The following is a 26140-nucleotide window of genomic DNA, read 5'->3' on the forward strand; positions in this document are numbered from 1 at the left end:
TACTCTGCTGTTATCCCTCCCATCTCAGGCTATAATTTATTGTATTCTTCAGATCCTTTTCCTGATGGGACCTTTAATGAAAGTGCCCTTCTTCTACGCACTGATATTCCCTACCATCAGCTATTTGTTTGTACTTCTCTGCATTACACAGCAGCCGGTATCCACTTACATAGGTGGTATACGCTCTGTTCTTTATATCTCTCTCCTTCTCTGGCATTATCTATTCCGGATATTGCCTTTCTTGTTTCGTCATTACCGCCACCGATTCTGTTACTTGGTGATTTTAATGCCCACCATTTCCTCTGGGGGGGGTCTCACTGATTCTCGTGGCATTCAGTTAAGAGGCTTTTCTTGGCACCCAACCCCTCCATGTTTTAAATACAGGTACTCACACCCATTTTGATCCTCGGACTCGCACTCTCCTGCATCGATCTCTCAGTCTGCTCTTCCTCCGCAGCATTAAGACTTCACTTGGTCTGTTCTCCCGGACTTACATGACAGCGATCATTTCCCAATCATTTTTACTTCCCGTTCATATTCACCACCTCTTCGCATCCCACGCTGGCAATTTGATCAGGCAAATTGGAACCTTTACTCACACTTAACTGGTTTTTAGAGAGGTTCCTTCTTCATCCTCCATCGATGAGCTTTTACACCTCATCTCGTCCTCCGTTTTAACCGCAGCTTCTAATTGTATACCCCAAACTTCGGGCAGGCATTCTCAGAAATGCGTGCCTTGGTGGTCTCCTGCTTGTGCTCGTGCAGTACGTTTGAAACGCGCTGCATGGGGCAGGTACCGGTACAATAGAACCACAGAGACTTCTTGATTTTAAGCAGAAGCATGCGATGTATCATCTGACGCTAAACGCACTTGCTGGCGAGATTATGTCTCCATCACCTCTGCTTCTTCTACGAGTGCAGTCTGGAAAAAAGTACGAAAACTGAGTGGTAAATATTCTCCTGACCCGGCTCCTGTTCTGCGGGTTGCCGGTGTTGATATAGCAAACCCACTAGATGTTGCCAATGAAATTGGCAATCATCTGGTCCATATTTCTCAGGGACTCCATCTATGCCCCTCATTTCTTTCCTCAAAGTCTGCCAGAGAGTTGGCACCCTTGGACTTTTCTTCTCTCAGAGAAGAACAGTATAATGTGCCTTTTACACTTAAAGAACTGGAGGCAACACACTCAGCTTGCCGATCATCGGCAGCTGGGCCCGACGACATTCATATTCGTATGCTACAACACTTACATCAGTCAGCCCTTGCAGTCCTATTACGCCTTTACTATCTTATTTGGTCACAAGGAGTTCTTCCACAGCTGTGGAAATCCGCCATTGTTCTCCCTTTCCGCAAACCAGGCACTAAGGGATATGAAGCCTCCCACTATCGTCCCATTGCTCTTACCAGTGCAGTTTGTAAAGTGATGGAACGCCTAGTAAATAGACGTTTAGTGTGGTATTTAGAGACAACAGTCTCTCCATTCGTCAATATGGCTTTCGTAAGGGACGTTCTACCATAGACCCCTTACTACGCTTGGATACGTATGTTCGTAATGCCTTTGCAAATAACCACTGTTATTGCCATATTTTTTGACCTTGAGAAGGCATATGACAACTTGGAGGTATAATATTTTAGCCCAAGCCCACTCCTTAGGCCTTCGAGGCAATCTACCATCCTTCCTTAAGAACTTTTTAACTGACAGGCATTTCCGTGTTCGGGTAAATAATGTGCTCTCCCTGGATTTTATCCAAGCTGAAGGTGTCCCCCAGGGATGTGTTCTGAGCACAACACTTTTTCTCCTTGCTATTAATGATTTGGCCTCTAGTCTTCCATCAAATATTTGGTCATCACTATGTTGATGACTTCGCTATTGCCTGTGCAGGCGCTGTGTCACCTCTTTACAGTTTCTCTCCAGCATGCAGTCGACCATGTTTCCAATTGGGCCACCACACATGGGTTTAAATTTTCCAGCACTAAAACCCACCAAATTACTTTCACTAGACGCTCTGTCATCTCCGATCATCGTTTGTACCTCTATGGCTCCCGTATCCCTGAACGTGATACAGTCAAGTTTCTGGGCCTCCTCTTTGATCTTAGGTTATCCTGGAAACCTCGCATTACCTCTCTGAAGGCAACTTGCCACAGCCGGCTGAACCTCCTTAAAACCCTTGCTCATCTTTCATGGGGAGCTGATCGTCGAACCCTCCTTCGCCTACATTCCACCCTTATCTTATCGAAACTTGATTATGGTGACCAGATCTATTCAGCGGCATCATCTGCTACTCTCTCTAGCCTTAACCCCATTCATCACCAAGGATTACGTTTATGCCTTGGTGCTTTTCGCTCTTCCCTGTCGAGAGCCTCTATGCAGAAGCGAACGTTCCATCCTTATCCGATCGCCGTGATGCCCATTGCCTTCGCTACTATGTACGCTCTCATGATCTCCGCAATCCTTCCAATTATAGAATGGTCACTGATATTAGTAGACATTATTTGTTCGCCGCCCCTGTTTACTCCGTCCCTTCTCTCTTCGCCTTCATTCGCTCGTCTTCTCTTCAATTACCACCTTTCTATGTTCATGTAGCATCTCACTTTTCCCTACCCCCCTGGGAAGTTCCAGCTGTTCGAGTCTGTTCTTTCTCTCTCCCTTGCTCGAAAGCCCAACTGTCTACGGTCGCTTCCCGCTCTCTTTTTCTTGACCACTTTCACTCATTCTCATGCCATTGCTGTGTACACAGATGGCTCTAAGTCTTCTGACGGCGAAGGATTCGCAGCAGTTTCCGGACAGCGTCGTACGAGGGCATTTACTATCTTCGGCTAGTATTTTTACTGCTGAATTGTATGCCATCCTTGCAGCACTTATGCGTATTGCATCTATGCCTGTGTCATTTGTGGTCGTCTCAGACTCCCTTAGTGCTTTACAGGCTATACAGAAATTTGATACACCTCACCCCTTAGTCCTCTGTATCCAACTTTGGCTATGCCGCATCTTTACCAAGCAAAGGTATTTTTTTTTTGTCGAGTCCCTGGTCATGTTGACGTACAGGGCAATGAACAGGCAGACACTGCTGCACGGTCAGCAGTACATGACCTACCAGTTTCATATAGAGGTATTCCATTTACGGACTATTTTGCTGCAATATCTTCCCACCTTCACACCCGTTGGTAACAACGTTGGTCTACTATGCTCGGCAACAAACTTCAATCTATTAAACCGAGTATAGGTTACTGGCCGTCTTCTTATCACCAGTGTCAAGGCTGGGAGACTACTCTCTCCCGTCATCGCATTGGCAATACTCGTCTTACTCATGAATATCTCGTGGAGAGGCGCCCTGCTCCTCTCTGAGAATTGCCAAGCTCCATTATCAGTCAGCCACATTCTGTTGGACTGCCCACTTTATCAACGAGCACAGAATTTACCTCCATCGTCGTCTTCGCTCCGCTGCTCTCTTTACCTTCCCTTCTCGCTGATGGACCCACCTTTCATCCGGACTCTCATTGACTTTTTGACAACAACTGACTTTGACAACTGACTTACTTCACAAATTCTGATACCTTCAGCCCTTTCTACTTCAATCTCTTGCTACCCTCTACCCCCGTACTATCCCCTGCCCCGCTGTTTTCTGTAACCTACTGATCATCCCTCCTCCCTTCAGCCATCCAATACCCTCGCTTCCTTCCCTACCCTGCAGCGCTGTATAGCCCTTGTGGCTTAGCGCTTCTTTTTTATAATAATACAATAATTAAGCAGTCTGCATAATAGTAAATCTTCTGGTAAAGAACAATGCTTTCGGTGTCTACCTCCCACCTAACTGCACATCATTAATTCAACCCAAGGACAATGGCATACTACGTTCTTTTAAGTCTAGGTATCGTACCCATTTTATGAGGCGCCTACCGAGTGCAGTTAACTCTGGCAGACCAGTACGTGAGTGTCTTAAGGAATTTAATGTGAGAGATATGGTTTACTGTGTTGCTAATGCTTGGAATTCTGTAGAGGCATCCACACTGAAAAATGGATGGCATAAATTGTGGCTAGGGTTAATGTTCGAGACTGCACCTGGAGAAGACGATGAAAATGACTTTACAGGATTTAGGGCTTCAAAGGAAACAGATTATACATAGTCTGCTTTCTTTTGCCAGTGATCTGACTAATCCTGCTGCGAAGGATCTTGCATCGAGGATGGATGAAGATAATGTTGGGGAATGGATGAATGTAGATGAAGATGCAGCTACTGTACGTCATTATACTGACTCAAATTGTGCAGATGGTTGTAAATCCAGAGCAGCAAGCCAGTGGAGGAGAAAGCAGTGATGAAAATGAGGAAGCTATAGCAGAAAGGGTCTCAATTGATAGGTTAATTCAGTTGGCAGGTGAACTGCTCAAAGGTCTAGAGCAGTGGTTCCCAAACTGGGGGTAATTTAACAATTTTTGGGGGGTAATGGAGGGGTGACAGAAAAGTTATGAATTCTGAAAATCAAGAAAACAATGCGGTACCCGGTATGAGGAGTATTGTTAACTTTGTCTTAGTATATAAAGTTGTAAAGTAAACCTATTATAAGTAAGTAATAAAGTTAAACCAAATAACAAACATCAAAAACTAATATACAGTATTAGAAAAGAAGAAATATATAGCTAAGTGTGTGGAAACCCAAAAGTATTTTGACAAGTATGCTTCAGGACAAAAGTCACTCAGTAGCCCAGATCGACCTGTCCAGTATGCGTCACTCACTTCCTGAGGCTGCCTCTATTTCACACTCAGTTTATCTGCGAGCATCAGCCGAGGCAGACATAAGCTGGTATGTATGTGTACTGCCCTGTGCAGTATATAGTTAGTATTTACCCACTGTTACTGTGAATTTGTAGCTATTATTAATTTCATATATAATGTATGTGTGGTTCTTACGTTTTCAATGGTTTTGCTAGGATTAGCAGAGTATGCGAGGCTGTATACGTTCACTGTAGTCTCGCGCTACACGGTGCTCTTGTGTTGACAAGCATGATACTTGCAGCCTGACAATTTTGAATGTATGCGTGTGTGCTTACATCAGTGAACTTGTGTTAGCTGCCATGCGAGAAATTATGTACCTTGCGTTTTGCAGTGTATGCATGGATATTCTTCTTTTTCTGCAGATTGAACAAGAAAATGTCCAAAAAGCGCACCTACACTGACGCCTTTCTTCGCCATGGCTTTGTGAATTTAACTTCTGGTGGAGAGGATCGGCCACAATGTGTGGCATGTCACAAAGTGTTGACAAATGAAAGCCTCAAGCCATCAAAACTCTCAGCTCACCTCCAGAAGTGCCATCCAAATCTTCAAAATAAGCATCAGGCTTATTTTCAGCGCCAGGCTGTAGAACTGAAGAATATCCAGTTCGGCTCGTCTGGAATTCAAGCCCAAAAGCTTCAAGCTGCGGTCGAAGCATCCTACTGTGTTGCATATAAAATTGCCGAACAACAGAAATGCCACACCACTGCAGAGAATCTGATTATGCCTTGTGCATACGAGATGGTAAGCAAGGTATGTGGGGAGGATCAAGCGAAGAAACTGAGTGTCATATCTCTATCAAACAACACCATCCGCCGACGAGTCGATGACATGGCATCAGATATCCTGTCCCAAGTTATAACAGAGATCAAGGAAAGCTCATATGGCAAATTCTCCTTGCAATTTGATGAATCGTGTGACGTAGCCAGTTGTGCTGTTCTCCTTGGGTTCGTCCGTTACATCCACCAGGACAACATCATTATTATTATAATCAAGGGGGAAGCACTAAACCCGTAGGATTATACAGCGCCTATGGGGGGATGGAAGGCATTCAGGCTTAATTCAGGGAACTGGAGCACAGATCCAATTCCCTAGATCAAGAGCCCCTCACCAGCGTCAAGGAGCCTTCCTTGAGGGGAGGACAAGATCAAAGAAGAGTTCCTATTATGCGAGGATCTGCTGACAACCACAAAGGAAGATGTCTTCAATATCAACAGTTTCTTTACCAAGAATGGATTGGATTGGAACAGCATTCAACAGGTAGGAAACGATGTTTATATAAAGTCTAAATTAGTATAAATACAATGAATTACACGGCATATAGTCATATACAGTTTTATTTATTGTACAAGTAACTGTAGTGTAGCTAATATTTTGTACATGATTCACACAAAAAATATCGTGCCTGTCGTACTGAAATACTCAAGTACCGAAATAATTAATTAAAACCATATAATTATAACGCAAAAGATAAGTAACAATGATTAACTGACGCAGTCTATAATAATTTTACTTTTTATTCCAGGTCTCCGTCGATGGAGCACCGTCGATGATGGGTGGTCATCGTGGATTACGGGGCCTCATACAAGCTATCAATCCAGAAATTTCTGTAGATCACTGCATCATTCATCGGTACTCTTGGATCGAAAAGCCTGCCTGGTAATCTGAAGTTAGTGTTTGAAGATGTGTTGAAAATCGTCAACTTCATCAAGTCCAGAGATGTGAATTCGCGCATATTCAAGGAGCTGTGCAAGGAAATGGGAGAGCAGTATGAAGTTCTGCTCTACCACACCGATGTTCGCTGGTTGTCACGAGGCAAGGTTGTACGTCGAGTCATTGAGCTCCGAAAAGCTGTTCAGGAATTCCTGGAACAAAAAGGATCTCCTTTTGCTACCAAGTTCACCGATAAGGAGTGGCTTGCTCGACTTTGTTACTTGGCTGACATATTTGCGAAGCTGAACAGTGGTAATCTGCAACTCCAGGGCCGAAACACGACTGTCATTGATGCCCATCACACTGACTGCATTTCTGGGGAAACAGACTCTGGATTCGGCGCTTGGAGAAAGGAGTGATCGCCCAGTTTCCCACCCTAGACCAGTTTGTTGAGGAGAATAGTCATGATACTGGATCACTTCTACAGACCAACAAAGAAATGAGCGACCATTTGAAGGGGCTTGAAACAAGCATGCATCACTACTTTCCAGAGAGTGACCAAGAAACAGCCACTCTTCAGTGTATCATTCATCCCTTCTCTGTACCTGATGATGCCATTCATGATGATGATTTCCCTGCAAAGGAGGAGTGGATCACAATGCGAGCCAATGAAGCCTTGAAAATCGAATTCCAAAACCAAAATGCAGATTCCTTTTGGATTTCACGACTACCTGACTCGCCAACTCTGTCCAAGAGAGCCTTGAAGTTGTTGGTATCATTCTCAAAAACGTATCTGTGCGAGAAGGGCTTCTCAACTGTGCTGGGTATGAAAACAAAAAAAAGAGGACTCGCTTGAATGTTGCAAACGATGCCACTCTGGCACTTTCAGCCACGAAGCCAAGAATTCCTAAACTAGCTTCAAGTATGCAACTCCATCCATCCCACTGATGTTCTTGACATCTTTGGTAATAGTCATTAGAGATGCACAATGTTCAAATACAATAAATAAAAGAAAATATCTCAAGTGTTTTAATTTAGCCATATATATCAATAATAACAACATTTTGTGAAAGGGGTAACATGCTTTATGTGGCATGTTAAATTGGGTAACAAGCTGAAAAAGTTTGGGAACCACTGGTCAAGAGCAACGAAGTTTTATAAGTGAACAAGAAATAACGAATGTTGACATGCTGCAGGATAAACTAGTCAAAGAAATGCCAAAATATATGAAACAACTCAGCTTGAAAGATATGTTCAAAAAAATAGCTGAAAAGCATGCAACAGAAGAGTCACCACTTGAAAATCTAGTGCCTTCAATATCTGCTCAACCTGATGTGCTACCACTGTCATCAGTTCCTGATATCTCAGTCACCTTCACAGATGATAATGGCAATCCTGACAGCCCTTCACCTCAAGACATGTAAATGTATTTAGCTGTAGATTTCAGTTAGTTATTCACTTTGTAAGCAGCAGTGGTGAACTTTCTTGAGTAAGTAAAGTTAGTTAACTTTATTAAGTGTATTCTAACCTAACCACACTGAATCCGCTCAGTCTCGTCCAGGAAATATGCTTTATTATTACGCTAATATCAACACTACAGCTTATTGCCTATCACAATTGATCTAATATGACATAATAAACAATATAAATAACATAAAACATGTTAAATACTCCAGAATGAATAATATTTGGCATAATACTGAGCAGTTCAACGGAGGTATGAAGAGGATACGAGATACAAGTACCATTCTCCTATTCCTGTCTTGGTGGCTTATATAAAAGAAAACTGAGTATAGCACAGGGCTAACTGATACACACTCGTACTGCACCATAAAACAAACAAAAAAAGCTGTTTTCTCTATATAGATTATCACACGTAGCAGCATATGTGTAGAGAACCTAGGGTAACCCAAAAAAGTCAGACAACGTGGCTTATTTCTAGTACCTGCTTTGGGTTAGCCATATATGATTTTTGGTAAATATTCGATTCCCAGCCAGGGTAGAAACATTAGGAGTGTTTACAAACATTAGGAGTGTTTACAATCACAGTGAAGATAAGGGCAGTGAAGACCATCATGATAGTCAAATTGATGAGTGTAATGTATTGATAGATACTGAGTGTGGAGATGACCCGGTTGTTGATAATGGTGTATGTATCATTGGTCCTAATGATGAGGGAAGTGGTACATGTGATGATAGTGATGAGTGTAATAAAAGTAGAGAGGTGAGTGCGAGGAATAGTGTCACCTTCCTTACATTCACAGACAAAGAGCGCCATGCCCTCTCTAAACAAAGGCTCCCAAGAGGTCTCCATAATGGAAGTGCACTTAAGAGACTCATGGATTCAAGATTCAAAGATTCAAAGTTTATTCTCTATAAGGATTACAATGCTGAGTTTACAGAAATTTGGTTATTGTTTGGTTTACATGTAGTAAAATTGTGATTACAGTGTACCACTAGAACGCTTAGCATGGCTAGGCATTTCGGGCATACTTAGTTTTATTCTTAATTGTAAAATATTACAAATTATGAGGTAAGTTGGTATTATGGCTAAGTGACTAAAGTGATAATACTGATGATATTGACATTGATTATGTCTGTTATTTAGTAAGTTTTTTTCCATTTTGCTGAGAAATTGAATTCTATCCCTGGACTTTTATAATGGAACCAAACTCTTATAAACTATACATTTTAAGTTTGAATATTGCGTCACTTAGAAAAAAGATTTTCTGACCATCATAAAGTAACCACTGAATCCATTGATATTGTGTGTCTACAAGAGTGCAGAGTCCCTGAAAAATCCCAACCCCCTAAATTGCCATCATTTGTTGCATATAACCTCAAATTACTAATTCTTGTGTTCTAAACATATAGCTATAAGCTATGCTGATGATATCATGATCCATACAACAGGGCATAAGATGAATACCATTCTTAATGAAGTTAAAGCAATTTGTAATCGACTAGGCCTCATAATATCTTCCTCTAAAACTAAGATATTAACAAGAAAACGACATCCCCCACCCATCTATTTGCAGGGTGAAATCATTAGCTACGTTAAAACTTAGATATCTTGGTGTAGATGTACCCTTTAACAAATCCACTATACCACAACTAAACAAGAAATGCACATTCCCTGCTCAGACGCTGTGCTGAGCGGTCGTCAGCTGTCTCTCCTCAGTCCCGACACCTGGTGGAGGAGCTTTGAGACGACAACAACAATGGCGACGGGTTATCGAAGAAGAGTTAATACTGTGTGTATTGACCTTATAAAGGGCACGATCCCCAGCTCATCGATTAATGTGTTGGTGCCGATGATCATCTGCGATGTATATGGCATCCAGCGTGAATCCCTGTGTGGCGTTGCCTTAAATGGACTATCACGGATATTCGTCAAGTTTTGCGATACCAAGACCTACGAGCAGATTGTCAACCAGTATCAGGATGTTAGCAAGCAAGTAACCCCAGCAGTCACAGTTAAGTTGCACGACGTTTCACATTACTATACATGGGTACGTGTGCGAAACGTGCCTTTTGAGGCTAACGAAGTTGACATACGTGACGCCTTCAAATACTATGGGACGATCCACCAGGTTACTATGTGTCGGTGGTCTGATGGCCGCTTTGCTGGTTTACAGGAAGGGTCGTTTACGTTAAAAATGTCCCTGCGCCAACCAATACCTTCGTACATAAACCTAGAGGAGTTCCGTACCCAGGTGTACGTTACGTATCCTGGTCAGAGACGAACTTGTCGCCTTTGCGGAGCATTGGACCACATTGCTGCACAATGCGTTAAGCGCCAGCCGCCCTCAGGAAGTGGTCATCGTCCGGATGGTGAGGCTCCTCGACGGAATTTGGCAGATGAAGTAATCGAGGACTTACCGCGCCTGAAATCGTGGAGTGATGAGGTGGATCGGGCCATGCCCGTGGAGTCATCCTGCGTGACTCTACCTGGTACGGTCAACCACGATGTGGTAGAATATGGTGGACGTGAGAGCCCTCAAGCAAGAGAGGATGCTGACATGGACGCTAACATTGTATCGACATTGAGCGACCTTTTAGCTTCGCAGGAGTATGATTCTGTGCCGTGTGTGCCTGCGTTGGAGTGTTCAGATGAGGAGAGACCACAGTTAAAGGACGTCGATCAGTTAATTAACGTGAGTGAGGTAGAAGGTCCGAGAGTTCATACTGTTGCGGTAGAAGTTCACAAGGAGAACATTACAGGTCCTGATAAAGTTGAGGATGCTGTTTCTAGGAAGCGTGCGGCTACCCCGCCCGACTCCGACGATGTCTTGACCCCTGGACAGCGCTCAGGGAAGAAGACGTGGTCGGAAGTCACGGGTGGGGCGTCGCGTGGTTCCAGGACAGCGAGTAATATAACAGAGAATGTACAAGGTAAAGGTGGCGCCTTAGGCGTTAGTCAACGTAAAGGGAAAAAGGGTGTGGTGGTCCCTCGAGGAAAGCCACCGTTAGCAAAGTTAGGTGTATAACCATAAATGTTAATAGTATGAAAAACAACAGAAGGCAAGTGCAGGTTCATGAGTGGTTGCATCGCTTTGCAGTAGATGTATGTTTCGTGCAAGAACATAACCATAAAGTTGGAAGTTCGTTTGCGATAGATGGTTATGATGTTTATATGGCTCACTCGAGTCGTTTGAAAGGTGGTGTGGCTGTGTTAATAAAAGCGACCAGCCCGTTCGTGATGAATCATTGGGAGGAAGGGGGAGGGGGTCGTGTGGTACGCGTCATAGGTGAGTGGGGTACTCAACGGGTTGGTTTTGTAGGAGTATATGGGCCAGCTGAACATGATGTTAATATTAAAAATACTTTTGTCAACGACGTTCTTGTGTACTATTTGAGATCTCTGCCTGATATAACAGTAGTTGGTGGCGACTGGAACTGTGTGGTGCGCCGTAAAGACGTAGAACCGAGGGGAGCGGGTTATTGTTCGATTATTTTGGGTGATTTGTTGTCTGGGCTGGGGTTGGTGGATGTAAGTGGAAGCAGTGACTTAGGGATTGAGCACACTTTCGTGCGTAAGGACTATGCTGCGCGCTTAGACAGGGTATATGTGTCTCGGCGCGTAGTTGTAACCAAAGTGCGTGTGTTAGATGTGTATTTCTCCGACCATCGCGGTGTTCTCGTAGAGCTCGACTGGAGAGGTCTCCCGACTCGTTTTAAAGGATATTGGAAGTTAAATACTCGTTTACTTCAAAGTGATGAAGATAAGACACTCTTCACGCACTTATGGACGTCTATGGGAGTAGACTCCTTGGAAGGTAGTGATTTAGTGCGACAATGGGACGAGGTTATGAAGCCTCGCATTAAGGATTTTTATGTACATCGGGGTAAGGAGGCCTCTCGATTGGAGTATGGATTTTTGAGGTACCTGGAGGGTTCTTTACAGCACTGTTATGCGCAAGGGGAGGTATCTGGAATTTACCCTGTGGACGAGATTAACAATCTAAAGGAACACATCCAGACGCTGAAAAATACGGTTTTTGATGGGGCGCGTATTTCGAGTGGAGTCGAGGAGGCTGTGTGGGGTGATAAGCCGTCCGCTTGTGTCTTACGTAGTCAGACACAAAGGAGGAAGGCGACTGAAATCGTGAGTTTAGTGGTGCAGGATGGCGTAGAAGGGTATAGTGAGGGTCAGGTTGTAACAACAACTGAAGGAATAAGCTATTATGTTGATAAATGGTTTAATATCAAAATGCTAAATAAAGAAGTAAGCGTGGATGCAATACGGGAATTGGGGCAGAATGTACGATGTGAGTTGAATGATAATGATCGCTTTCTCATGGGTGGGCCTATAACTGAAGCTGAGGTGTGGGAGGCTTTGCAGGGAATGTGCAAGGGTAAGGCGCCAGGTATTGATGGCATTCCATGTGAATTTTATATTCAACATTGGGAGGTCATACGGACTTTTCTGGTACGTTTACTCAATGCGATGAAGGAAGGGGGTCGTTTAGGTATGTCTCAGAGTACGGCGGTTTTGGTGTTAGTTAAAAAATGTGACATACCCGTATCACTTAAGGATTACCGACCAATATCACTAATGTGTAGCGATTATAAATTATATGCAAAAATTTTAATGAATAGGATTAAGAAAGTGTTTGACAAGGTAATACATAAGGGTCAGTTTGGCGTGCCAGGTAGGACAATGTATGATGGTCATGGGAATATCAGGGAGTTTGTCGAGGAATGCGGAACGAGGGGCGGGGGTGGTGTTTTGGCTTTAGACTGGCAAGCTGCTTTTGATAGTGTAGAAAGGGATGTGCTGTGGAAGTTTATGAGATGGCAGGGTTTTGGTAATGAGATCATCATGTGGGCTCGCTCTTTGTATAATGGTGCTGGGTTTAGAGTACAAATTAATGGGAAGTTAGGAGACTTAGTCAAATTGAATAGAGGCATTCGACAGGGATGCCCTATGTCTCAAATGCTCTTTGCTTGCATGCAGGACCCTTTTTATTGGACAGTTTGTGGGCGGGGTGTAGATTCGTCGTGGGGTTCGGGTAGTGATCGACCTGCAATAGTAGGTTATGTAGATGATACAACTGTCCTAGTACGTACGAGGGAGCAGTTGAGTTGTGTAGGAAGATTTGTAGATATATTTGGTAGAGCAACAGGAATGCGAGTTAACAAAGAAAAATCAAAGATTATGAAGTTGGGAGATTGGGCGAGGGAGGAGGTAGGTATAGAGACGTGGACGGTGGTTGACTGTGTTACTATATGTGGTATACAGTATATGAGAGAGGTTGATGAGACGAGGGCATGTAATTCGGGGAGGGTGGTAAATAATGTTTTGAGGCGTTTAAATAGTCTAAGGCCACGACATTTAACTCTACACCAGCGAGCGATAGTAATTAATGTTCTTCTTTATAGTAAAGTTTGGCACGTTGCTGCGCTGTATCCACTAATAAAGGGGGATATCAAACATCTTTTAAATAGAGTTTATAGATTTCTGTGGGGTTCAGGGTGCGACTGGCTCACAAGAGCGGTGGTAGAGACACCAATGCGTCAAGGAGGGTTAGGTCTTGTTCCTTTAAGAGACCGAGTCATTGCTTGTTATGTGAAACGTCGTTTTCTCCGATTGGGTGGAAGGCATGGTGGTTTAACAGAAATGTATCGTGACCTGCGCAGGTGGTGGACACGGGCAGACGTAATCAAGTGCGATACGATGCTACGTGTGTTACTGTGCATGCGAGACGTGCGGAGCGTTAAATTGAGTACTTTGGAAAGAGTGGGTATGGTGAAAGTTGAGGTGAGAGTTGAAGGAATGTTCCCCATGTACGCGTGGTGTGATATATGGAAGCGGGTTCATCAGTTACATCTCCTTCCTCGAGTACGCGAAGTGGTTTTTAAATTTTTGCACGGGATTCTGCCGTCCAAGGTGGTGTTGTCTAATCGGCGTGTAGAGGTTGACCGGAGTTGTTCAGCGTGCGGGGAGGACGAATCAGCGTTTCACGTTGTGTATTTCTGTGAAAATTTAGGTATAGTACGTGCGTGGTTAAGCAGAGTTTTACGAATGGTAGGGGGGGGAGGTTTGTCTGTAATTAGGGCGTTGAGTTTTGATGTGGGTGGGGTTGACATCTGTGTACAACGTGCTGTGTCGTATGTCGTAGCCGATTATATTTATGTGTCATGGGCTATGAGACATGTTGAAGGTAATAGCAGAATCCGGGTTTTAGCGGGAACAATTCTTAGAACTAAGTGTCGAAATCAGTTAGTATATGAGGGGAGATGGGAGAAAGATTTCCCGTCTGCATACAGAGCATTAGAGTTAAAGGATTTGAGATAATTTGTGTTTGTTCAGTGGGTAATCTTACGGGCTGGTCAGCTGCGTTTAATTGTGTGTAAATGTCGTGTGTTTGTGAATGTTGTATGTATGTCTCCAATGTTGTATGTAAGTCTCCAGTGTGATGATGTCATTAATAAAAATGTAAAATTTTGTATGTGCAGAACGTTAAGAGTTTTGCCCTTTTTATTCTTGTATACCAATCATTGGTATTTGTATAGATGTGTTTTCCTATTGCATGTAATATCTGATATTGCATGTAATTGATTACATTATTTGTTGAGATGTAATATAACACATCGTATTTGTTATATTTGGATGTTTTCGTCGTCGATTCATTAATACCTATGTCTATGTTGGTGTGTATGAGTGTGCTTGTGTGTGTGTGTTATTGTGTGTGTTGGTTTTATAACACTTTATTATACAGTCTATATACTTACCCATGTGTGCTTGCCATTTGTATATACAACATGAAGTGTAAATATATGACATATTACTGCATATTGCAATTTTTTGTTATTGATGTCAAGCCTAACATTGTATAATCTTGTATTTAGCAAAAGTGTTGAAGGATGAACTGTACAGGTGATGAGGGATTTTTTTATGTAAAACTTGCAGTGTGTTTAGACAATGAAGAATTTATGTTGTCTGTTGAAGATCTGATACTGTATACTTTTATTTATTTAATGTATTGTATGTTTTAAATAAAATATAAAAAAAAAAGAAAACGTGCAATTACATCAAGTTTTATAACCTGTATGAACTGTATCACTAGGCAACAAGAGCATTGCACCCCTCCGTGGAAGATATGTTCATTTAATATCACATGCCTGCAAGTCCCTCCCAAGAAGCTCATTGCTAGTAATCCCTTCCTTAAATCTCTTGTTAGAGCAACTGCTCAAGAAATTTCTCACCTAGCTGGTAGTAACAAGTTATCACAAGTTATATACACTGATGGATCTAAACAGGAGTCTTCTGGCAGGGCTGCATCTGCTCTTGTTGCCACCTCCCTTGTTAAAAACGATAATAAATTTGTTGAGTTAGGCATAAGAATTAACAACTGGGCGTCTACACTGCAAACTGAATTGTTTGCAATCCTAATGGCGCTAAAGCTAACCTATGACACTGAGCTTGACTATCATCATTACCGATTCGATGTCATCATTGAAGGCTCTTGACTCATATAATGACTCCAACAACATGCTCATTGGAGAAGCCAGGTATAGATACTCAAAAATTAGGGACAAAGGAATTAATGTACAATTGCTATGGATCCCATCACACATTGGATTACTCCTTCATGATAAAGTTGATATGTTAGCCAAGAAGAGTACCCAGAAGGAGAATGTAGAATATAACTTTGGTATAACTGTCTAGCATTAGGAATAATATTAGGAGAGGATGGCTTCTTCGCTGGATTAAAGGTTACCTGTCCAACAAAGTCTTCTGTGTTGTTCCAGGGACACAGAAGTGTAACAAGATTTTGAATTAGGACCCCCACAGGGAGGTGTGCTTAGTCCCACCCTTTCCAGCATTTTGATTAATGCCTTACTTAATGCCATGCCTAGCCAGCCCCATCATTATATGGTTAGTTTTGCTGATGACAATGATTCACACCACAGGATTCTCCAACACCCAAAACATTCTTAATCATGTACTAGCCTCGTGTCAGGACCTGGGGTTAATAATCTCAGGGGATAAAACATGTACTAGCCTCGTGTCAGGACCTGGGGTTAATAATCTCAGAGGATAAAACAAAGATACTCAACAGGCGTCCTCCTCGGCAGAGAGGCACAGTTCGTCAGATCCAGTTGCATGATGGGTCTCTTCTAGAATATGTAAGCAGATACAGGTATCTAGGCTTTGAGGTTCCACTACTTGGACCTGTTGTAACGAGACTTTGTCGCCAATACAAAGAAAGGCTGAGAGCACTTAGTTGTGGCAGGTTTTCATCCCAGGTATGGTGCTAATGTTAAAATTGTGAAAATGATGCATCTTGCTTATATTAGATCACTGGTTGATTATGCGGCGCCACTACTTGCACTCGTGTGACTGGAAGCTTGGAGGGCTGGAAAAACTGCAAAACGAAGCAATGAGGATCATCCTAGGATGCCCTCGTGCTGCCAAAATCTTAAATATGCGGAAAGAACTTAATATTCCAAGCATTAGAAATCGTGTTACTGAAAGAAATATCCTTATTGGGGTCAATATGCTTAGGCTAGCCCATTCAAACCCCTGCACAGAAGCCCTCCAAACTTTCCTCAGCACTGGTGAACATCCTTCCAGATGGATCGAAAAAACTGGAACCGACCTCCGCATGAACCAGCTACATGATCTATATCAAGTTAGACAACAGACACATTTCCCTGCTCCATGGGATATTACCCCATTCTAAACTACCATTCCTCCATTTCCCCCCAAAACTCTTCTTAAATCACAACCAAAGCTTCGTCTTGAAGCCAAACATGATGCCTTAAGCTGTATTTGATAACTTAGTCAAACAGAACACTCTTTCACAAATTATTTACGTTGATGGTTCTGTTCACCAGTCCACTGGTGCAGCTGGTAGTGCTGCTGTCATACAGAGTGATGGCTCTCAAAGAAATTGGAGCACGCATCAATAACTGGGCCTCTACCCTTCAAACAGAACTGTTTGCCATACTCCTTGCGCTCAAATGCGTCCATGTATCTAAGGTTGACACTCTAATTGTAACTGATTCTCTGTCATCCATAAATGCTCTCAACTCATTAAGTATAAATTGTGGCATGCTTGTGTCAGAAGCCAGACATAGGTATGGTAAGATTGTGGACAGCGGAGTCAGAGTGCACATGCTGTGGATTCCATCTCACATTGGTCTTCAGATGCATGATAGAACTGATAAATTGGCTAAGCTGTATGCTTTCAAAGAGGGGGTAGATTACAATCTTGGGTTGTCAGTTAGCAGTTTGAGAATACGAAAAGAACTTCAAATGAACTTTATTGACTTAAGACTTAGATGGACTGACTTGTCAATCTCCCTATCATCATTCCACCATGCAGGAGGAGCCACATGTCTATGGTGCATCCAACAAGATAAGCAGATTCTTGGATGTCACTACTGCCCGGCTCCGGCTGCGTTACAAGTATCTATGGCAGGTTAAATCACCACCACCAGATGTAGACCAAACGAAATGCTCAAGAAATGGCAAAGTATTTTATCCACAGTGGTATATTGCAGACCATTCTGGAGAAATACCCTGACTTTGCTAGCTGTAAATAATGCATTACAATGTGTATGTGTGTGGGCGGGGTGTGTGTGTGTGTGTGTGTGTGTGTGTACTCACCTAGTTGAGGTTGCGGGGGTCGAGTTCGAGCTCCTGGCCCCGCCTCTTCACTGATCGCTACTAGGTCACTCTCCCTGAACCGTGAGCTTTATCATACCTCTGCTTAAAGCTATGTATGGATCCTGCCTCCACTACATCGCTTCCCAAACTATTCCACTTACTGACTACTCTGTGGCTGAAGAAATACTTCCTAACATCCCTGTGATTCATCTGTCTCTTCAACTTCCAACTGTGTCCCCTTGTTACTGTGTCCAATCTCTGGAACATCCTGTCTTTGTCCACCTTGTCAATTCCTCTCAGTATTTTGTATGTCGTTATCATGTCCCCCCCTATCTCTCCTGTCCTCCAGTGTCGTCAGGTTGATTTCCCTTAACCTCTCCTCGTAGGACATACCTCTTAGCTCTGGGACTAGTCTTGTTGCAAACCTTTGCACTTTCTCTAGTTTCTTTACGTGCTTGGCTAGGTGTGGGTTCCAAACTGGTGCCGCATACTCCAATATGGGCCTAACGTACACGGTGTACAGGGTCCTGAACGATTCCTTATTAAGATGTCGGAATGCTGGTCCGAGGTTTGCTAGGCGCCCATATGCTGCAGCAGTTATTTGATTGATGTGCGCTTCAGGAGATGTGCCTGGTGTTATACTCACCCCAAGATCTTTTTCCTTGAGTGAGGTTTGTAGTCTCTGGCCCCCTAGACTGTACTCCGTCTGCGGTCTTCTTTGCCCTTCCCCAATCTTCATGACTTTGCACTTGGTGGGATTGAACTCCAGGAGCCAATTGCTGGACCAGGTCTGCAGCCTGTCCAGATTCCTTTGTAGTTCTGCCTGGTCTTCGATCGAGTGAATTCTTCTCATCAACTTCACGTCATCTGCAAACAGGGACACCTCAGAGTCTATTCCTTCCGTCATGTCGTGTGTGTGGGGGGGGGGAGGTGGGGGGGGGGAGGTGGGGGGGAGAGGTGTGTGGGGGGAGGTGTGTGGGGGGAGGTGTGTGGGGGAGGTGTGTGGGGGGAGGTGTGTGGGGGGAGGTGTGTGGGGGGGGTGTTCGGGTGTGTGTGTGTGTGTGTATGCACCTATTTGTACTCGCCTATTTGTGGTTGCAGGGGTCGAGTCCTAGCTCCTGGCCCCGCCTCTTCACCGGTTGCTACTAGGCCCTCTCTCTCCCCGCTCCATGAGCTTTATCAAACCTCGTCTTAAAACTGTGTATGGTTCCTGCCTCCACTACGTTATTTTCTAGGCTATTCCACTGCCTTACAACTCTATGACGTAAGAAATACTTCCTACTATCTCTCTGACTCATTTGTGTCTTCAACTTCCAATTGTGGCCTCTTGTTTCTGTGTCCCCTCCCTGGAACATCCTGTCCTTGTCCACCTTGTCTATTCCACGCAGTATTTTATATGTCGTTATCATGTCTCCCCTGACCCTCCTGTCCTCCAGTGTCGTCAGGCCGATTTCCCCTAATCTTTCTTCATAGGACATTCCCCTTAGCTCTGGAACTAACCTTGTTGCAAACCTTTGTACTTTCTCTAGTTTCTTGACGTGCTTTATCAAGTGCGGGTTCCAAACAGGTGCTGCATACTCCAGTATGGGCCTGACATACACGGTGTACAGTGTCTTGAATGATTCCTTACTAAGGTATCGGAATGCTGTTCTCAGTGTGCATATGTCCGTGCGTGCGCCCTAGTGTGTGTGTGTGTGTGTGTGTGTGTGTGTGTGTGTGTGTGTGTGTGTGTGTGTGTGTGTGTGTGTGTGTGTGTGTGTGTGTGTGCGTGTGCGCGCGCGCTCTAGTGTGGATGTATGATCCACTTGTATTTATAACTCATTACAATTGTGACCAGGTGTGGACGTATCAGTGGTTCATTACTTTTTGATTTGTTCATGACTAACCATGTATGGGAGTGAGGCTGATTCATTACCTTTGTAACGTGCCATGATTGTGACCACATTTACCTGGAGTTCATTACCTTTGTAACTAGTTCAGCTATCATAACTCTGGAGTCCAGTCCCTGGACCCATTATGTACCTTTGTAATCTTTTGACTACCGCCCACAGGATGGGTATGGGGTGCATAATAAAGATATTAAACTAAGTAAAACTAACGGTGTGTGTGTGTGTGTGTGTGTGTGTGTGTGTGTGTGTGTGTGTGTGTATTATTATAATCAAGGGGGAAGCGCTAAACCCGGAGGATTATACAGCACCTGGGGGGGGGGATGTGTAAGGCATTCAGGCTTAATTCGGGGAACTGGAGCACAGATCCAATTCCCTAAATCAAGAGCCCCTCACCAACATCAAGGAACCTTCCTTGAGGGGATGTGTGTCTCAACAATCAATATTTGCACCAATAACTCATTACAGTTGTGACCGGGTGTGGAAGTGTGAATTGCTCATTACTCAATTTGTTCATGATTGTAGCCATGTATAAACGTAAGTAACAATTCTTACAGGATTCATTACCTTTGTAAATTGAGAGTTCATTACCTCTAACTTGCTCAGCTATCAAAACTTTGGAGTCCAGTCCATGGACCAATTATGTACCTCTGTAATCTTTTGACTACCGCCCACAGGATGGGTATGGGGGGGGCATAATAAACATATTAAGCTAAACTGTTTCTTTACACCTGTTGTCTATGTTTACCCATCAGTAAATAGGTACCTGGGTGTTAGCCGACTAGTGTGGGTGTTATCCTGGGATACTGACCTAATTTGCTTGAAATACTCTGCATAACAAGTGGCTTTCTATATAGTAGTATGTAAGCTATGTCTGTATCCCATGTACATGTATTATTATTATTTTTTTCTCAGTTGTTTGTTATCTTTTTGAAACTTGGGCAATGTATGATGGAAAGATACTTCTTAACGTACACCAAAAATGAAAAATCAGACCATAAATAGCGGAGTTCACTTCTCAGCCATTAGCGGCCGCTGAGCGGTATATTTTTATATGGTTTTTATCGTTATATTCTCGTTTTTTCGGTCTCATTTGGTAGAATGGAAGATATATTACAGAAATAGATATGATTTTGATTGCTTTCATGATGAAAAGTACCTTGAAATTGCGCTCACAGTAGCATAAAAGTTCTATTCTTTAGCGAAGCTCAAGAGTAAACAAATGACGTCACCGTCCAATACCTGTCCGCCTGCCAGTCCCAATACGCAGTCAAGAATGGATTGACATTTATACAATTATTACAATAATGCAGCAGTCTGCATAACAGTAAATCTTCTATTTTTTTGTGAATAAAGATTCCAAATGGTAAGCAAGAGTAATATAAGAGGGTGCTGTAGCCGTTACTAATGAACAGATAAAATGTTATTTTAGTGCCAGGAATGTCTGCATTGTTTATTCTGGACAATATTTTGAAATTGGCATCTGTGAAATTGGCCAAATTGCCAATTTCTGACCACTTTATTGGGTAGTTGAAATAGGTGAATGGGCGGTTTCTTTTACTCAGTCGACAGACTAGAATAAGTTTATTCAGGTATACACAAATACAGTTACATAGATTATCATACATAGCAGCGTATGTATAGAGAACCTAGGATAACCCAAAAAAGTCAAAGTGACTTATTTCCAGTACCTGGCCTGGGCTTGCCATTATTTTTGGTAAATAGTTTCTTTTTCTCAGTTTGTTGAGCTATCTCTTTGAAACTTGAGCAATGTATGATGGAAAGATGCTTCTTTACGTACACCAAAAATAAAAAAGACGGACGATAAATAAGGGAGTTCCCTTCTCAGCCATTAGCCGCCTCTTTGTGGTATATTTTCGTATGGTTTTTATGGTTGTATTCTCGTTTTTTGGTCTCATTTGATAGAATGGAAGATATATTACAGAAATAGATATGATTTTGATTGCTTTCATTATGAAAAATACCTTGAAATTGAGCTTAAAGTAGCGGCATTGTCCTCTTCGCTTCCGGGCTGAGTGGACGTGCTGCGCAGGCGCTCCCGATTCAGTTAATTTTCTGCGCAGTTTACCTGTTTAAGCAATCAAAATGGCGGACAGACATGGACGCAGGGTGAATACTGTCTGTGTGGAATTAGTACGTGGGGCCCTAAGCAGTTCTACCATGCAGGTGCTACTCCCTACGATTATTCGTGATGTGTATGGGATACCCAATGAAGAGCTTTATGGTGTGGCTGTTAACGGAGTTAAGAGGATTTTCATCAAATTTATAAATGCTGGATTTTACTCAAGCATAGTTGACAAGTACCACGAGAAGAGGATGGCCGTGAATGCAGCAGTGGAGGTATGTCTACATGATGTATCCAGCTATGTTACATACGTAAAAGTAAGGAATGTGCCCTTTGAAGCTACAAAGTATGATGTGGTTGCGGTATTCCGTCGTTATGGCAAGATTCATGCTGCGGAATTGGGAGTGTGGAAGGATGGGGCTTATGTGGGACTGCCCGAAGGATCCTTCAATCTGAAGATGACGTTACGGCAATCAATTCCTTCATATGTTTTACTGGAAGAGTTCCGAACGCAGGTATACGTATACTATGCAGGACAGAGGCGGACTTGTAGGCTGTGCGGATCATTTGATCATATGGCAGCCCAATGCCACAGGAAACCAGGACGGAGGGAACAAATGCCAACAACGGTGGATCAGCAGTTGGATCCTGTGGTACAGGAGACAGATGCGGCTGAAAGGCAGGCATCATACAGTTGGAGTGAGGAAGTGGATAAAGCAGAGGCGGAGACTGTCTCTTGTGCTACGTTACCTGTGGGGACGGGGCCTGAGCAGACTACTACTACTACTACTACGACGACGACGACGACGAACGATGACGGTGAGCCTGTAATGCAACAGGATGGAATGTTAGATGAGGTTTTGAATAACTTCCTGAGTGAGGTGGAGGGGAGTCTGGATGATGAGCAGCATGGACGCTCATTGGAGGAGGCTACAGTCTCATCGGGACGTGGGAAGACCGTGTGCAATGAGGGGGAAGAAGCACACGGTAGTGGCTGAGGTGCACAGAGCGTGCATGGAAGAGGAGGTTACATGTGGAGACGGAGGTTCACGAAAGAGAACAGCTGGGACGTCTGATATGGATGACGTTTTAACGCCAGGGCAGAGACCTGGGAAGAAGGCTTGGAAACCCAGGTTGGATCTCCCGGAGAGTGGGTGTAGCGGTGCTGAAGTACTGAAAGGTTCAAAGGTTAAGGGGGGGGGACTGGACAGGCAAGGTGACAAACGGGGCTCTAGTCAGCAGCCAGGTCAGGCGGGTGCCATTCCAAGGCGGCGGGGAAAGCCGCCTCTACTGTCATAATTCAAGGTTGTAACGATCATGTTAATGGCCTGAGAGCCGAGGTTAAAAGAGTATGGGTGGAATGGTTTTTAAAGAGATTTAATGTAGATATATGTTTCATTCAGGAGCACAATTATAAGTTTGGTTGTGAGTTGTCTTTGAAAGGATATAAGTTGTATGTGAGTGGCTCTTTGAGGTTGAAAGGTGGGGTTGCTGTGGCTGTAAAGGAAACCAGTCCATTGCGTATTTTGGGGTGGGAGGAGGGAGGGTCGTGAGGGTGGAGGGGAGCAACGAGGGTTTGTTTTATAGGAGTGTGTATGCCGACAGATGGCAACGCACGAGTTAAGGAGAACTTTGTGAGAGAATTTTTGATGTACTATTTAAGGGGTTTACCTTTAGTCACTGAAATAGGGGGAGATTGGAATTGTGTTATTAGGGGGGGGATGTGGAACCAAGGGGGGCGGGGTGTATGTTGGGCTTGTTACGTAATGTGTTTGGAGACGTGGGGGTTTTGGATGTTGTGGGGAGGGGGAGGGGGGGTTGGCAGGTTGAGTATACGTTTGTCAGACGGGATTATGCTGCAAGATTAGATAGGATCTATGCAACGGAAGCTGTACGTGTGTTGGGAGTCAGGACTTTTGATGTGGGGTTTTCTGATCATAGGGCAGTTATAGCAGATCTTGATTGGGAAGGTATGGTTAGGATACAATCGGGTTTCTGGAAATTAAATGCAAGACTCGTGAGGAGTGAGGAGGTGAGTATGGCTTTTGGAGAATGGTGGCAAACTTTTTGGGATTCTAGAGAGGTAGAGTCGTGTGTCTTAGAATGGTGGGAAAGGCACGCTAAGCCGGGTATAGCAGGTTTCTATAAGAGGAAGGGAAGGGAAGGGAAGGGAAGGGAAGAGGCAGGGTGGAGGTATGGGTTGCAAAACTATTTTGAATATCAGCTAAATGGGTGTTATGAGGAAGGAGGGGGGGGCGGCAGTACGGACACATGGTGCAACTCAAGGACAGGTTGGCTGAGTTACATAATGGTAGATTTGATGCAGTACGTGTAAGGGCGGGAATGGAGGCTGTGCTGTGGGGTGATAAACCTTCGGGAAGTGTTTTGCGAGGTTTTAGGGTAAGGCAGAGGGATTCGACTATTTTAAACTTGGAGGTAAGTGAGGATATGGGTGGTTATCACAAGGGACAGGTACTGAATACTACAGAAGGCATGAGCAATTACGCTGATTTCTGGTTCCAAAAGAAGTGGGGGAAGGGGGAGGAGGGCGATGCTATTGAGGTGTGGGGGGGAGGGGTTTAGGGTCATGTGAAGAGGAGGGCATGGGGATGGGAGGCGAGATTAGCATGGGGGAAGTTGAGGAGGCTGTGTTCAATATGAGTACTGGCAAGGCGCCGGGTATAGATGGGATATCAAATGATTTTTATAAATTCAATGGGAGCACATTAAGTACTGTCCGGTGAGCGTCATGAATTGTATGCGACGGGAGGGACAGTTAGGACAGACTCAGCAAACGGGTGTAGTCGTATTAGTACGCAAAAAGCAAGAGGGAAGAGTATTGAGTGAGTACAGAGCTATTTCGCTAATGTGTGCCGACTACAAGATTTTCGCGAAGATATTGGGCAATAGGATGAAGAAGGTGTTAGGTGGGGTTATTCATAAGGGGCAGATGGGTATCCCGGGCAGAAGCATGAGAGATGGGCATGGCCGCATTAGGGATTTTTTGGAGGGTTGCAGCGGGGGAGGGCTTTTGGGCATTGATTGGGAAAATGCATACGACTGTGTAGATAGAAACTTTCTGAGGGCTAGTTTGTTGCATCTCTGTTTTGGCATGGGAGTGGTGAGGTGGGTTGATACAATGTATTCGTCTGCAATGGTGCGAGTACAAATTAATGGTAGGTTGGGAAGGCCTGCAGCATCCTTTTTATGGGCTCGTTGAGGGGAGGGGGGATTTTAAATGGGGAGAAGGATGGGTGTATAGATGTGGTGGGGTATGTGGATGATACCACTGTTCTGATGGCAGGAGTGGAGGGATTGCGTACGGTGGAAAGTGTGTTGGAGCTTTTCGGGAGGGCATCAGGCATGCGGGTGAACAGAGCAAAATCAAGTTTGGTGAAGGTGGGTGCCTGGGGGGGGGGCTTGGGGTTGGAGTTTGGGTGGGAAGTAGTGGATAGGCTAAAAATTTGTGGAGTTATATACATGGCAGATGCGCGGGAGGCTAGGCAGGTGAATTAGGAGGTGGTGGTGGAGAAGGCAGTAAAAAGGTTAAGGAGTTTACGGGCGGGGGACGTCACCTTACAACAGCGGGTGATAATTGTAAATTCATTAGTTTATAGTAAAGTATGGAGTATGGCTGTGGTGTATCCAATGAGGACTCCAGACATACACGAGATTCAGAGGAGGGCATTACGTTATGTTTGGGGTTTCGGGAGGGCATGGCTAAGCAAGGAGGTGGTGATGTCAAATACACGCAGTGGAGGAGTAGGTCTTTTAGCGTTGGGGCCGAGAGTAAAGGCTTTATATGTGAAACAAAGGTTCGTTAGGGCGGGGGGGAAAGTGATGAAGGATGTGCGGAGATGGTGGAGCGGAAAAGAATTAATTGAATGCGAGGATATGCTGAGGTTATTGTTATTGATTAGGGAGGTGGAAAAACTTAGGGTGGGACGTTTGGTGACGATGAGTAGAAGGCAGGAAATCATACAGGGGGTATCGGTTTATCCCTTGTATGATTGGGGGATGATATGGAATGACTTTCGAAAGCTTAAGTTAATGCCGAGAGTACGGGAGTTTGTATATAGGTTTATAATGGGGATATTAGCATCGAAAGCTGTTTTGTGTTCAGTGGGATTGGTGAGGGAACAGACCTGCGATCACTGTGGAGAACAGGAAACAGCTTTTCATGCGGTTTATTTCTGTGAAGAGTTGAGGGAGGTAAGGGTGTGGTTAGCGAAGGTTTTTAGGTTGATGGGTGGGGGTAGAGACCCTGCGAGCCTTAACATTAGAAGTACGCGGGGTCTCCAGAGAAGTGAAAAGGGCCATTATGTATGTAGTGGTGGATTTTCTGTATATTTCCTGGGGAATGAGGGACACGGGAGGAGGAAGAATTAGGATTAGAGCAATTGCGGCGGGCATATATAGAACGGTTTGCAGAAAAACTTATTTACGGGGAACAGTGGAGGACACGTTTTCCGGAGACCTACTGCAAACTTACGGTCAATGGCCTCATTCAGTTGGCGAGATAATTATACGTAAAGGACTGGTTTCCTTTATAAGCGGGTTGCAATTAGTTTTTCGGAGGGAGAGTGTATAAGGTAAAGGACTGGCGAAGGAATGTGAGGGTCG

The 26140-nt window shown here is 44.0% G+C and overlaps 1 long non-coding RNA gene across 4 annotated transcripts in view; it reads right to left on the minus strand.

Annotated features, from left to right (window-relative positions):
• Positions 1-903: 903 nt before the first annotated feature.
• The window catches only part of LOC128685854 (uncharacterized), a 48415-nt gene continuing 23178 nt past the window's right edge, over positions 904-26140 (minus strand). Inside the window, exon 5 of one of the 4 annotated variants that reach the window (XR_011393889.1) lies at positions 904-922. This is a non-coding gene — a long non-coding RNA (uncharacterized lncRNA). Of the gene's footprint in view, positions 923-6016; positions 7059-21002; positions 22343-26140 lie in introns of those variants that run through there. The other 3 variants (XR_011393886.1, XR_011393888.1, XR_011393887.1) reach the window with 3 other exon arrangements.

Source organism: Cherax quadricarinatus, chromosome 67, assembly GCF_038502225.1.
Source record: "Cherax quadricarinatus isolate ZL_2023a chromosome 67, ASM3850222v1, whole genome shotgun sequence".
Taxonomy (NCBI): Eukaryota; Metazoa; Arthropoda; class Malacostraca; order Decapoda; family Parastacidae; genus Cherax; species Cherax quadricarinatus.